The sequence below is a fragment of the Poecilia reticulata genome, chromosome 13, assembly GCF_904066995.2.
Source record: "Poecilia reticulata chromosome 13, P_reticulata-male-v2, whole genome shotgun sequence".
Taxonomy (NCBI): domain Eukaryota; kingdom Metazoa; phylum Chordata; class Actinopteri; order Cyprinodontiformes; family Poeciliidae; genus Poecilia; species Poecilia reticulata.
Genome location: NC_088842.1, coordinates 24,152,869 through 24,165,141, shown reverse-complemented (window position 1 = coordinate 24,165,141; position 12,273 = coordinate 24,152,869). Strand labels below are relative to the sequence as shown.

The window sequence follows — 12,273 nt, the reverse complement described above, 5'->3', positions numbered from 1 at the left end:
AAGGCAAAGAAAGAAAGGAGAAAGAGCGCAAGAGAAATTGAGGATAGAAAGAGCGAGGGAGTAGCAGTGAATACCTAATGGAGAGTGGTGGAGTCTATTGATCCAGTCGGCAGCGTAGGCTGTTTCATTTGGTCATTCAATTATTCAGTCATTTGGCTGATGTTGTTTCCCCCAGCAAAGGTTCAGAGCTTCCACTTCAGGCCACCCATGCAGAGCCGCGGAGCCACTCTGAAAACCATGAAAGTTATGAGTCTGTGGGAGAGTGATAGAGTGACACGGGGCTGTAGACTGGAAAAATGGAGAGCTTTAGCAAGTGTAGATCTTTCTTTATACAGTAGTCCCCAAAATGCTTCAATTCAGTGGTTGGCATATTTTCCTTTCTTCATACATTTTTCATTTTTTGTCTCCCATTTTCTGGCTTCTGGCTTTCACATTACATTAGAGATCAAGAGAGTCAGTTGTGAATTGAAAAGCTTCCTTTACGCAGATGGCGGTTGTGACTAAAAGCTTTTTAAACCCATTTCTGCAGTTACAGTTTTAACTTATATTTACGGTTCCATTTTTCACTTTATGTTGATTTTTTTCAAAAGATTTTTTACAAACATGGAAAAATGTATTTTTTTTTTTTTGACCAAAGAAACATTTAGCCAAAAACTGCTGAATATACGCTGTTAGCCAGTTCTGTCAGTGGCAGCTGCAAATTTGTTGATTTTCTGGGCAATATCCCCATACCACCTGAATAATAATCCCAAATTATCCGTCATAACCAACATAATTGGACCAGGAAAACATCCAAAAGAAGCAGAACATTGGACATTGACGCCCAGAACTGAGAACCTTTAGATCAAAGCACATCCATGTGTTTAAATGGCCCAGTCAAAGTCCAGACCTAAATGTAACATGAGGATCTGTGGAAAGAATTGGAAGCTAATGTTGAGATACCCTCCATCAAGTATGATCAGTTTTGAGCTAATCTGTAAAAGTAAATGGACAAAAAATCCAATGTCTCAAAAAGCAAAACATACAAAAATGTACCTCAAAATTCTTGGAACTGTAATTGCACTGAAAGGTGTTTCTGCAACGTACTGATTTGGTGAATACTTGCAAATGGCACACTCTACATTTTTATTTGAAAGTAAAATGTGAAAACCATGGACCATTTTGTCCAATTTCACAAATATCTGCTAATCTGCTAATTAGTAATGTTTTTGTTATAGCAGGTTTCGTTAAGTTAGCCAAATCCCGTTCACCACGACTCCATCACGCTCTAAATCTTTTTAAAGACGCATTACGTTGAGCTGCTGTCCTCGGTGTCAAACTTACCTTTTCTCTCTAGTTCCTTTTACCTTTAGCCAAACTGTTAACTGACAAGGTCGTCTGACCTTGAAGAAGCAGGCGGTCCTAGTGTTTAGCTCGGTCCTGTTGTCATTCGCCATTAGCTTCACATTAGTCCAAGAAGATTTGTGGACTGACCTCTCATCAAATCATTTACTTCAATGAATCAATTTAGCCTGACACATGCAGTATATTAATCAGCCGCCTAGGCTGACTTAATAGCTCAATCAGAAGCTGAGGAGGGAGAGAGAGAATTAGAGATTGAAAGAAGGTCGTAATGGAAAAATGCTATCCTAAAGTAACCTGCAGTCTGTTTGGATCACACATACTTACCAGACTGTCCCAGCCTTACCAAATAGAGCAGGAGAAACGGTAAACAATTTTTTTGTAATGTGATTTTTAAGTTAATGGAATGGTTGGCGTATGAAATGTTCTACAATTTCAGGGTATAATTTTACATAATGTCACCCAGTAAATAAAGATAAAAAGATGGAATTAAATGGATGTTTTTTAGGCATTTTTCCAGGCTGCTTAAAAAGTGTAAAGGTTCCTGCAGGGCCGGCTCACAGTTTTTTTTTTGGGACCTTGTGCATATTTTCGTTTGGGGCCCCCAATACCAAAATATCAATAACAGAAGTTCATCATTCTTAAACTCTACTGGTATGTGTAACATACCTGCTCTCATTAGCGTAATTTGTAATTAGCGTATATCATACTGGTGTTATTATGTCTGTTGACTTTAACTTTATAGGAGTAGCAAACTAAGGAAAAATAGTTTCAGTTTTGAAATGCAGAATAGTATTTAAGTGTGCCATATCATTTTAACTATTTGAAAGTATCATCAGCAGATACACTGAATTCACAGTAAACAAGTTAAGAAGTTTAATTATATTTCCCAATCAGAGGCAACAGGAAGAGATTAACCTATTATTTATGTACCAACTATAAAGATAATATAGATTTCTTTTCCATGTGTAATAGCATTTAGTTTGAAATATTCAATGTTATATTATTAAATCATGCTAGATTGATGTTCTTGGAGGCCCCCTGGTGGTGTGGAGGCCCTCATTAGCTGCATAACTCGTATTTGCCTTTGGCCGGCTCGGGGTACCTAAACCCCCAAATCTACAACACTCAGCTAAACCTGAAGCTAAAGCCCATCCCTGTGTTGATGTTTTGGCATATTTAGGTCATTGAATTAGTTATTGACATGGTCATACATGACTGAGTTGATTGCTGGCAGATATGGCAAAGCCCCGTGTTAACACACAGGCTCACACGACTGCTCACCATGGGCCGTTAATTCATTGACTGATGGCAACGTTTAGCTGCCGTCAGTCCCTGCTCTCTCCATCTGGTCTAGCGCTCCTTCCATTCTTCTTTTGGCCTCTGATTTCTCGTTATATCCATGAAGCAGAAAATATGCAGAACAGTGGCAACTCATATGTTTGTTCTTCTAATACTTCATTTTTACCTGCCACCTCCAAACCTATCCATTCACCCTGCTACTACTATTATCTTCTTTACTCTTACAATGGATCACCTGGTCTTTTCCTTCATCTTTACTCTAGGACAAGCACCTTATGTGTGGAAAGACTCCCTTTCTGCTGTCTTTGTATACCATGAGCCTCCTCAATAGTCTTTGGCTTACACTCCACATGAGGCTATTACCAACACACGCCTGTGTGCATATAACCGCACTCAACACAGAGATTATGCTCACATCATCCCTGAGAGCTGAGGCGCTAACTGGCTAACTTTCAACCAACAAACCTGGCATCTATACCACAGCAGCTCTTTTCAAGCAGACTTAGTTGCACAAAAACTGCCCACTGTACAGAAGTGTGTTTAATGTGTTAAAAAATGCTAAACGTAGCTTTATATCAGCAATGACATGCTTCCAATCTTTTTTCTTTTTTTTTTTAAATCTGCAGACAGTTACGGATAAAATTTTCAAAGTCTTTTTCTTTCTTCTACTGCTTAAACTTTTCCTGTGTTAAGTTGGATTATTTATAAGATTATTTGTATTTGCTAAACACTAGAAAAACAAGCGAGATTATTCCAGATTTGTTTAAACGTTAGACAAATTCAGACATTTACATACATTTTATTAGTACTTAGTAGAATTGCCTTTTAAGCTGTACGACTTGGTTCAAACTTTGGCTCAATCCTCCTGGCAAAACTGCTGTAACCGAAGCAGTCATGTACGTCGCTCTGCTCCCGCACATCATACATTTTCTGTAGGACTGAGATCAGATGAGTGATGGCCACTAAAAAATAATTACTTTGTTGTTCTTCAAACTATTTCTAACTAATTTGGGCATGTGTATGAGATCATTTTTCATTTGGCAATCCCATTCCTATCAAAGCTTCAACTTCTTGGCCAAATTGAGACTTTGCTTCAATATTTTCCTATTTTGTTCTCATGATCCACACCTATTTTGTAAAGTGCTGTGACCCACACGGCATGATTTCTTATTGTACTTCGCAGTAAGTAAAATAAACAGCAAATGACTGAAATGGTTTTCTTGTAGTAGCAAGCTTCTCCCTTTTCCTTCCGAATGTGACAATGGTCACCATATTTTATCAGATCACACATTTGTGACATTATACGGTCTTCATACTTTCATCTGTAGATGTTCATCGGTTTAACTCAAATTTTGTGAAATCTAGTGGCTTTCAGAGCCTTGACCTCACTGATGTGTCCCCATTTATTTAAAGGCATACTAATCCTAATGTACGTGAAATTCTGACTTTGAAAAAGTAATAAAAGAAATCCAAATGAACAAAATGAAATAAGTTTGGTAATCCTAAGTCACCTAAAATGGAACATTTTTAAGCGTTCTTTGACTATTTCTACGCTACAGTGTATGTGAAAATCTGGTTTTGGCTGTATACCTGCAATTTGATTTTCTTTTATGTGTATGTCTGTTAGGTACTAAGAAACAGAAGTGAACACCAGGAAACAGAAGATGACTCATACACTGGGGACTTTCAAAGATGGGAGAAAGGGAAAATAAGTTAAGTGTACTGCTGTTTCCTCTTTGGACCAAGAAAAGTCCAATGGCTCTTAAGATAATCAGTCAATGTTTTACTCTTCAAAAATAAATATTGGAAATAGATGGGAAGCCTGTTCCAGGAATGAATCCAGTGAATGAGAGATGGAGGTTTGTTCATAGAATATTTTAGCAATTATGACAGGTGCAGTAGTTTGGAACCAGCTCCAGAAAGAAATGTAAACAAAGCAGTTAAATGATTATGGCTTTTTATTTAATGTAACTTTACACAATTATTGCTTTTGGTTGTTTTCATTGTAAAGTTGTTAACCAGAAATGTAACGGACACATCTAGTACATCAATTCTTGCACAATGTAGTAGCTCTGTTACCTTCTGTGGTTATAAGAATGCTGTATATATACATCAAACATACCTTTGACTTTGTGATTTAAAGCCTTGAAAAGGGTCACTGTCTCTTTAAGAAGTTTCTGCTCTGACACTCCACCTTCAGTGTTTCATCACAACAATGCATCTTATTATGCCGTTAATACCGTTCCTAGGAGTGTTGCACTGAGAAGTAGCTTGTATGATAAGATTTTCAGCTTCACCAGATGTTTGCTAATTGCTGCTGCCACTAGTCTAGAGGAGCTGCATGGAGAACGTCAGGCGTAAACACAGTATGTTTTTGATGAGGGAACAACATTATAACACAATATAAAAATCAAAAATGTCAATTTTACATAATTCCCCACAGCCTCTTCAAAAACATGTTTTTCCTTCTACTTCATAACTACGCACTACTTTGTGTTATTCTGCCACATAAAATCCCAGTGAAATCCACTGAAGTTTGTGGCACTAAAATGACAAAATGTGGAAAAAGTTAAAGTGCTGCTCCTCATCCACCCTGCCACTTCACATAATGCTTTTAATGTTTATGTTGTTCCACAGCAGACAGTCCCGGTAACTTCATTACTGACCGTCCATTACAGTTCAGGGATGCTCGTGATTATTTATGCGCATTTAAGCCAGAGTGCGTCTCTGTGTAATTCACTGTAAGGAGGCTTCATTGGAATTGCAAATCAATGTCCCAGCAGGCTTTGCCTCAACCCCCTTTGGAAATATCTCCTCTCCTGTGAAACCAACCCTCTCCCTCATTGCTTTCCCTCCAGCCAAACATTCCCCTCTCTGTCTCTATCTCCTCTCCGCCTCTATTGGGTAGTTTGTCTTCCAGCCGCCGTCTTGCCAGCAGTGCAGGTAGAGCACTTGTACCTGGGCACTTGGCCAATATCAGTCTGGGGTGGATAAGGAGGGAAGTCCATGGGGACAGAAAGATACTACGCCTTCCAAAAGTATTCATGCATCAAGAACGTTTGTACATTTTGTCCCGTTACAACCACGGACCTCAATGTATTTTTATTGAGCTTTTATGCAACAGACAAACACGAAGTAGAACACAAAATAGTGTAAGGGATACAAGAGAGGGACCCATAAATTTAATATGAAAAATATGACAATTGTGGAATATATTCTGCCTCTGTCTCCTAAGGGTCATCCATATAAGTAAAGAGAATCTACCTGCTTGTAATTTAATCTCGGTACAAATGCAGCTGCTCTGTTTCAGTGACTTATTAGGGAACAAACGGCACTATGAAGGCCAAGGAACACATCGGACAGGTCACACAGATCGCTGTGCAGAAGTTTAAAGCAAGGTTAGGTTATAAAACAATATACCAAGCTTTGAATGTCATGCAGAGGTTTGTCCAATCCACCATCTGAAAATAGAACGAGTATGACACAACTGCTTGTCCACTCCACAAATCTGGCCTTTAGAATCGTTAAAGGAAGCCATAAGAAGTCCCATTCAAAGATGCCATGAGCCATGTAAAGGAAATGGCTAACATATAAAGCAGAGATGCTCAAATCAAGTCCTCTAGAGCTACCATCACAAAATAGTGTGTTGGAGTGGATTCTCCACTCCAACACACCTGAGTTTTGCATTATAGAAGGTTGTAAGATATTTTTTAAAAAATGGATTTTCTGAATAATATTAAAATGAGGGCAAAAAGTAAAATTAACTTTTTTACAAAAATGTGTGAGGCATAACCTTGAATTTCTCTCCTCTGCAATTGCAATTTGTTTCACAAAGCACGCCACACTTTTCAGATTTTTGCGTAAAAAAGCACCTCTTTGTGTTCAAATCCATATAAAACACATTCAGGTTTGTGGTTTCAACAGGGCAAGCTGTAAAAAGATTTGTTGTTAAAGAAGGCTGATAAGAAGTGGAAGGAGTGAAATCTACTATTTGTGTTTTTGTTTTTGCAGCAGATCTGCAGATGATCTGTCTTAAAAGTTACTGACACTGATGCTGGCCGTGGTCCCGAGAGCCGACTGGAGACTTCTCTAAGTGCTCTCCTGGCATGACTTCCCGGCTGGTTATGAATTGATGCAACATGGTTTACAGTTAAAATGTCTGGACCAGACTGTGCCTTTGCCGTCTTTGATCATGACATGTTTTGGAAGAAGATGTCTTCCTTTTATGGTTCCACTTTGAATGAGAAGGCAGACTGCAGCTGAAAGAAGAAATCGAAGGAGAGAGATCAGAGGAGGAGGGGGTTATTTATGAGCAAAATGGAAAAAGAAAAACAAAAAAAAACTTAGAAAAGAATATTGCAGCTTGTTCTAAACCAGAACTGAGAATGTGATGGGAAAACCAGAGAACGCTGTCTCTTCTCCTCCCTTCCAACACTATTTCAGCCCACCATACTTCCTCCTTCGCCTCCTGTAACTGAGTGTATCCTTCAGGCTTCTCCTCACCGGCTGCTGTATTAGAGCAACCTTTTACTGCTGCCTCGGCCGAATCGGTCACACTGGCTTCTTTCACTCTCTTCCACTTTTTTTTCCCCCCTTCAATCTTTCTTTTATCTTTTAACCTGAGATTCTCCATAGTCTTCCACCCATTTCTTACACTTTGTTCTCTCTTCACCCTACCTTCCCTCTGATAAGTCACATCATTCGTTCCTTTTCTCTTCTCCATTACACGCTGCTTGTTTCCGAAGTTTACAAATGGCAAAATTTTTTCTGTCTGCCTTTACTACAAGCTGCTATCTTTCTGTTTATCCCTTTTTAACCTCTATTTACTCTTTCAATCCATCCTGCCCAGAGGACACATCTCCAAGGATCCCTTTCTTCTTCTCTCCTTTTTTCCTTACATTCACATCTTCCTTCCCCTCTCTCCACCCCTGTGGGTTTTATTTCCTGCAATTTCCATGCATTCAGTCTCTCCCTTCACCAAGCTGAGTTCCACCATATCCTTGACAATTTTTTTTACCCTCAGTTTTGGTTCCGTTTTTGACCCTCAGCATCTCATCCCTCATCCTTCCTCTCTGCTGCTATTTATTTATTTCTCTCATTCCATCACGGAGTCCATCTTCAGGTCCTGCCACCAAATAAGATTTGGGGGCCGAGGCCCTTGTGCTCCTCTCTGCTCTCAGATTATAGTCTGTTATTGAAGGCTGTATTCAGGACATTTTACTGAGTGTAACTCCCAAAGAGGAGGGAAAAGTTGACATTTGATGTGTAGTATTTTTTAAAACCTTTTTTTTTATTTTTTGGTTTTTGCTCCAGACGGGAGGAGAAATATCAAGACCTACAAGTTGTTCATAAAAACTAAATGTAGAGGTTATGTTAGAGATTTTTTTTTGTTATGAATTTGGGTTTCTTGTGTGTGAAATGTGCTGTTTTCATTGGAATAAATAATATTTGCAGTCCATTGTTGATCCTACATCACCTGCCCTCTACTTCCCTACACTCTCTACTGTACTGTCTCTACTACCCTCTGTCTGCATCATATTTTTACTTTGTCTGACTAGTGATCTTCCTCCAAAGGAGCTTATTGTTAGTTTTGATATTAACTGCCTCGTTACATCCTCATTTGTAAGTCGTTTTTTTTGATAACAGTGTCTGCCAAATGAGTAATTATCATCATCTTCTGATTGTTACTCCCAGCACTGCTTCCCAGAGCTTATACCATCTCTGTCAATGTTTCTTAAGCTTGAAAATGAATTCAATGTTTCAATGTAGTCCAATGGCCTCTAAAGTGACCAAATCTCGATATCATTTTCATAATGCATGTGCATCCAAACAAAACATTTTTTAGCAACTATGTGCTGCTCTCATGTCAATATGGACTCAGATCTCAGAGGAACATTTACCACCCCTCTATTACATTGATGCCCCAAAGATTTAAGGCAGATCTGAAGATAAATGTTGATCCAAACCAGTTTTAACAAGGTGTGCTTAACAAAGCTTCCACCTTCATCTGTGTACAACTGATCTGTGAAGGCATCAGAGGTTTGCTAGTGAACATTAGTGAATAAACAGCATAACAAAGACTGAAAAACGCACGGAGGCTGAATACAAATGCATGCCACACTTTTGTTTTTGGAATTTGAAAACCAGGTATCATCTTCCTCTCTTTTTATAATTCTGCACTGCTTTTGCTGACCTGTCCCATAAAATCCAAATAACAAATTAAGTTTGACAAAATGGAAAAAAATAATAATTTAAAGGATGCAGGCATTTCTGCACAGCTCTAGGTCATGTGAACAGGTAAAGTTGAAATCTGTCACGTAATCTCATTAATAGCCTTTGTTGTTCTTTTTGGATGTTTGTACTGACTGACCCAGTGAGTGAGAACAAAAGTCGACACAGAAAGCAGGAACTAACTAATTCCTTGGCGATATCCAGCAGAGTCCTTACCGGAGCCAAACACTTAACTGTCCATGACAGGTCATGGCAGAGGGGTGTTCAGTTTTGGAAAATGGAACTTGACTTGTTTAGGCTTTTAAGCCCACCTAGAAATGTCCTCCTGTGTGGGGAAACAAAGTTGCCTGCTGGGTGCAAACATGCAGGTAACAGTCAGAGGTGCTTCAACAGCAATTTTCAGAGATTTCACATAAATGACATCCAAGCACTGATCTGACAAGACATTTTGAAGAGAAACTGGGTTACTTGATATTTTGACATGCTTACTACTGTGATGACGTCTGATAGTCATCTCTACTGAAATGACATGCTACCACAGTTTTCCTAAAGCTTTATCATAGAAATTACAATATTAAGAAAAACAGCAGCCCAGGTCGACAGTGATTTACAGTGATGGGATCATTTTAGTCGCAAGATGTTTTTCCTAATAAACATTTTTTAGAGGAGGTTCCAATCAGAATGCATCTAAATCTGCTTATGGTCTATTATGACCATCTGTCAGCTTTTAGATGTTTCATTTTCTCTGCTTGAAGTAATGTGGGAAAGAACTGATTCGTAGATTAAAAGGCAAAATTTGAAGAAAAAAAAGCCTTTATTTTTGATTCATTCTCTAACTGCTTCAATCTTTGAAGTAAAATAAATCGGTTTGCCCACATTTATTACTACTAGTAAAGAAGTGTAAAAAATTAGAAATGCTTTTCTTTTATTCATTGGCATATGTTATCACAGAAAAGTGTTAATACTATGAGGAAAGCAATCTAATGAAAGAGCTAAAGGAACTTGTCTCTAACAAAAGGGGACAATGGATACATTTTAGTATCCCTTATTATGCATTGAAAATCATTTTTAATTTCTACCTTTATTCTTAGTTGATGAGTTTGATTAGCAACTTGTCCAGGATGTACCTGATGGTTAATCACCAGCACCTCCGCAACCTTACAAGAACAAGAATGTTTAGACAATGGATAATCAGTTTTAAGAACATTCTAATTAGTAACCCATGACTTTTTGACACAAGACTTTGTATGGTGTGACACGAAGGCATGTTTATTTTAGACGCTAACCAATATTAAGTTGTACTTTAGCCATGATGTTAAAAACAACAAGCAATTTGGCAAATCAGTTGTAGCAGGTGTAATATATTGATATCATTAAACCTGTATCCCTTATTTGGTCATTTTGTATATATTTGTGTCTCCAATTCTCCTGAACTGGCACAACTCTGGCTCCACTTCCCACCAGCAGGAAACTGATCCATCAAGTCAGACACAGCAGGGTGCCAGCACCGGCCATTGCCAGTACAACTCTTGGCACAGGGAGCCGGCCTAGTGCCACATCATGCCAGGAGGCCAGATTAGATCCACTTCACCTCATCCTGCTGGTATGCCAGTTTTACTTCACCTCGGTGCTCTGCCTGCGGGTGAAGAGGTGCCAATCCAGCTGTGTCTAACCCCTTTATACACTAAGCTGTGTGTGTGTGGGAGGAAGGGATGGAACCAAAGGGCCAGAAAGAGAGAGAGAAATACATGGACAATGTTGATGGATATGGTTGTCACAAAGACAGGGAGCAGGATTTTAATTTTTAGCTTAAATGCTTTTTAAACTCATGTTTTCCATCTTTAGAAAGAAATATGCATTACAGAACTGAAATACCAACACACACTCATGCACCCATTCTATGATGTCCATGTCTGGCAGTAAAATACTAAATTCACCTAAAAATCAAAATTAAAAATGGCGACAAAATAAAAGTTGTGATTGTCATTTCATGTGCCGTACTGACAAAGAGAAGCAATAGTGACCATTTTTGTAAACAGTCACGTTATTGTTTTGCTTTGTCAGTCATCTAGGACACCATGATCTTAACACCCCCATCACATAACAAAATGTCTGCTTTGTGTTTCAATGTCCTGCTTTGCTGCCTGAGGTCAAGAAAACCTCATCATCAACTCTCTGTGCATCTGCAGCGTATGCAGTATGACCACCAGAGAAGTCAGGCTGAGTTGTTTTTGGAAAAAATTCTGTAGTGTGACCAGCACAACTTAGACATTTCACAAATATATGGTATAGTAATAAAGAGTAAATTGAGAATTTAATCTTGAGAATGAAATGATGTTGAGAATCAACGATTGTTTTTCTTTTTATGTGGTATTTGCAGATATTTTGTAGGCTGGATCTGAGACCTGGGTTAGTTTTTAGTTATTTTCTTCAGTGAAAGTTATTAGTTGTGGTAAAGCAGAACATGCTTATTGTGACTTCATTCACTCCCTGACTTGACTCACCTGCTGTGTAAAAGCCTCTGGTTCGGATTCCTTTTGCTGCATCGGCCCATCACTCTATCAACTTCGCCTCTCTTCGCTTTCTCCCCATCTTATATCACACTTTGCTTTCTCCTCTTTACCTCGGCTCCATTTCATAATTTTCCTCTTTCACGCTGTTTCCATCTTCCCCATCATCCTTTCCCCTGCTCAACCAGACTCCTCTGCATTGTAAATGGATTTATAGATACACACACAATCATAGGTAAATGCACAAACACACACGCACATTGATGTACACAATAATTTGCTTTGCTTCTTGTTCCAATAACCTAAGAAAATTCACATTGACGCTTCATGTGAACACACACATACTGAATGATGTTTAATCAGTCTGGACCCACAGGCAGGAGCTCCTCTGACTGATGTTGTTTATTCATGCAGCCAAATCGAGAAGCATATTTTTCACTCACACTGATCTCACTGGATGTTAATTTACTCAGTGAATGGTCATGAATTTAGCTAATAGATAACTGTTCCTTAAAAGGACTCTTAGCATGTTACATTTAACATCAAAGTTTTACTTTGGAGACTCGCATGTCCCCATACTTCTATATGCAAAGTCCCCCATCACTACTGTAAATTTAACATCGTTAAGAATGGATAATAACATATCATTTATATATACAGCCAAAACATGTTTTCCCAATATCTTTCAAATATTCCTTAAAATGAAAGAGAGAGAAACTACATTATGTCATTTCTCAATGACAGTCCCTTTTCTTGACAGCATGAAGAGTACCTTCTTCCTCTACAGACATGATTTTGTAATGTGTGCAGAAAGTGAAAAATAAATGGACGCCCCTTATACAGAGAAAATGCAGCCGCGAAAGCAGCAATATTTTTGCTCTGAAATATC

The 12,273-nt window shown here is 38.6% G+C and overlaps 1 long non-coding RNA gene across 1 annotated transcript in view; it reads left to right on the top strand.

Annotated features, from left to right (window-relative positions):
• The window catches only part of LOC145554596 (uncharacterized), a 45,716-nt gene extending 37,615 nt beyond the window's left edge, over window positions 1-8,101 (top strand). The window contains exon 3 of the long non-coding RNA XR_014090584.1: window positions 4,271-8,101. This is a non-coding gene — a long non-coding RNA (uncharacterized LOC145554596). The remainder of the gene's footprint in view (window positions 1-4,270) is intronic.
• Window positions 8,102-12,273: the final 4,172 nt, after the last annotated feature.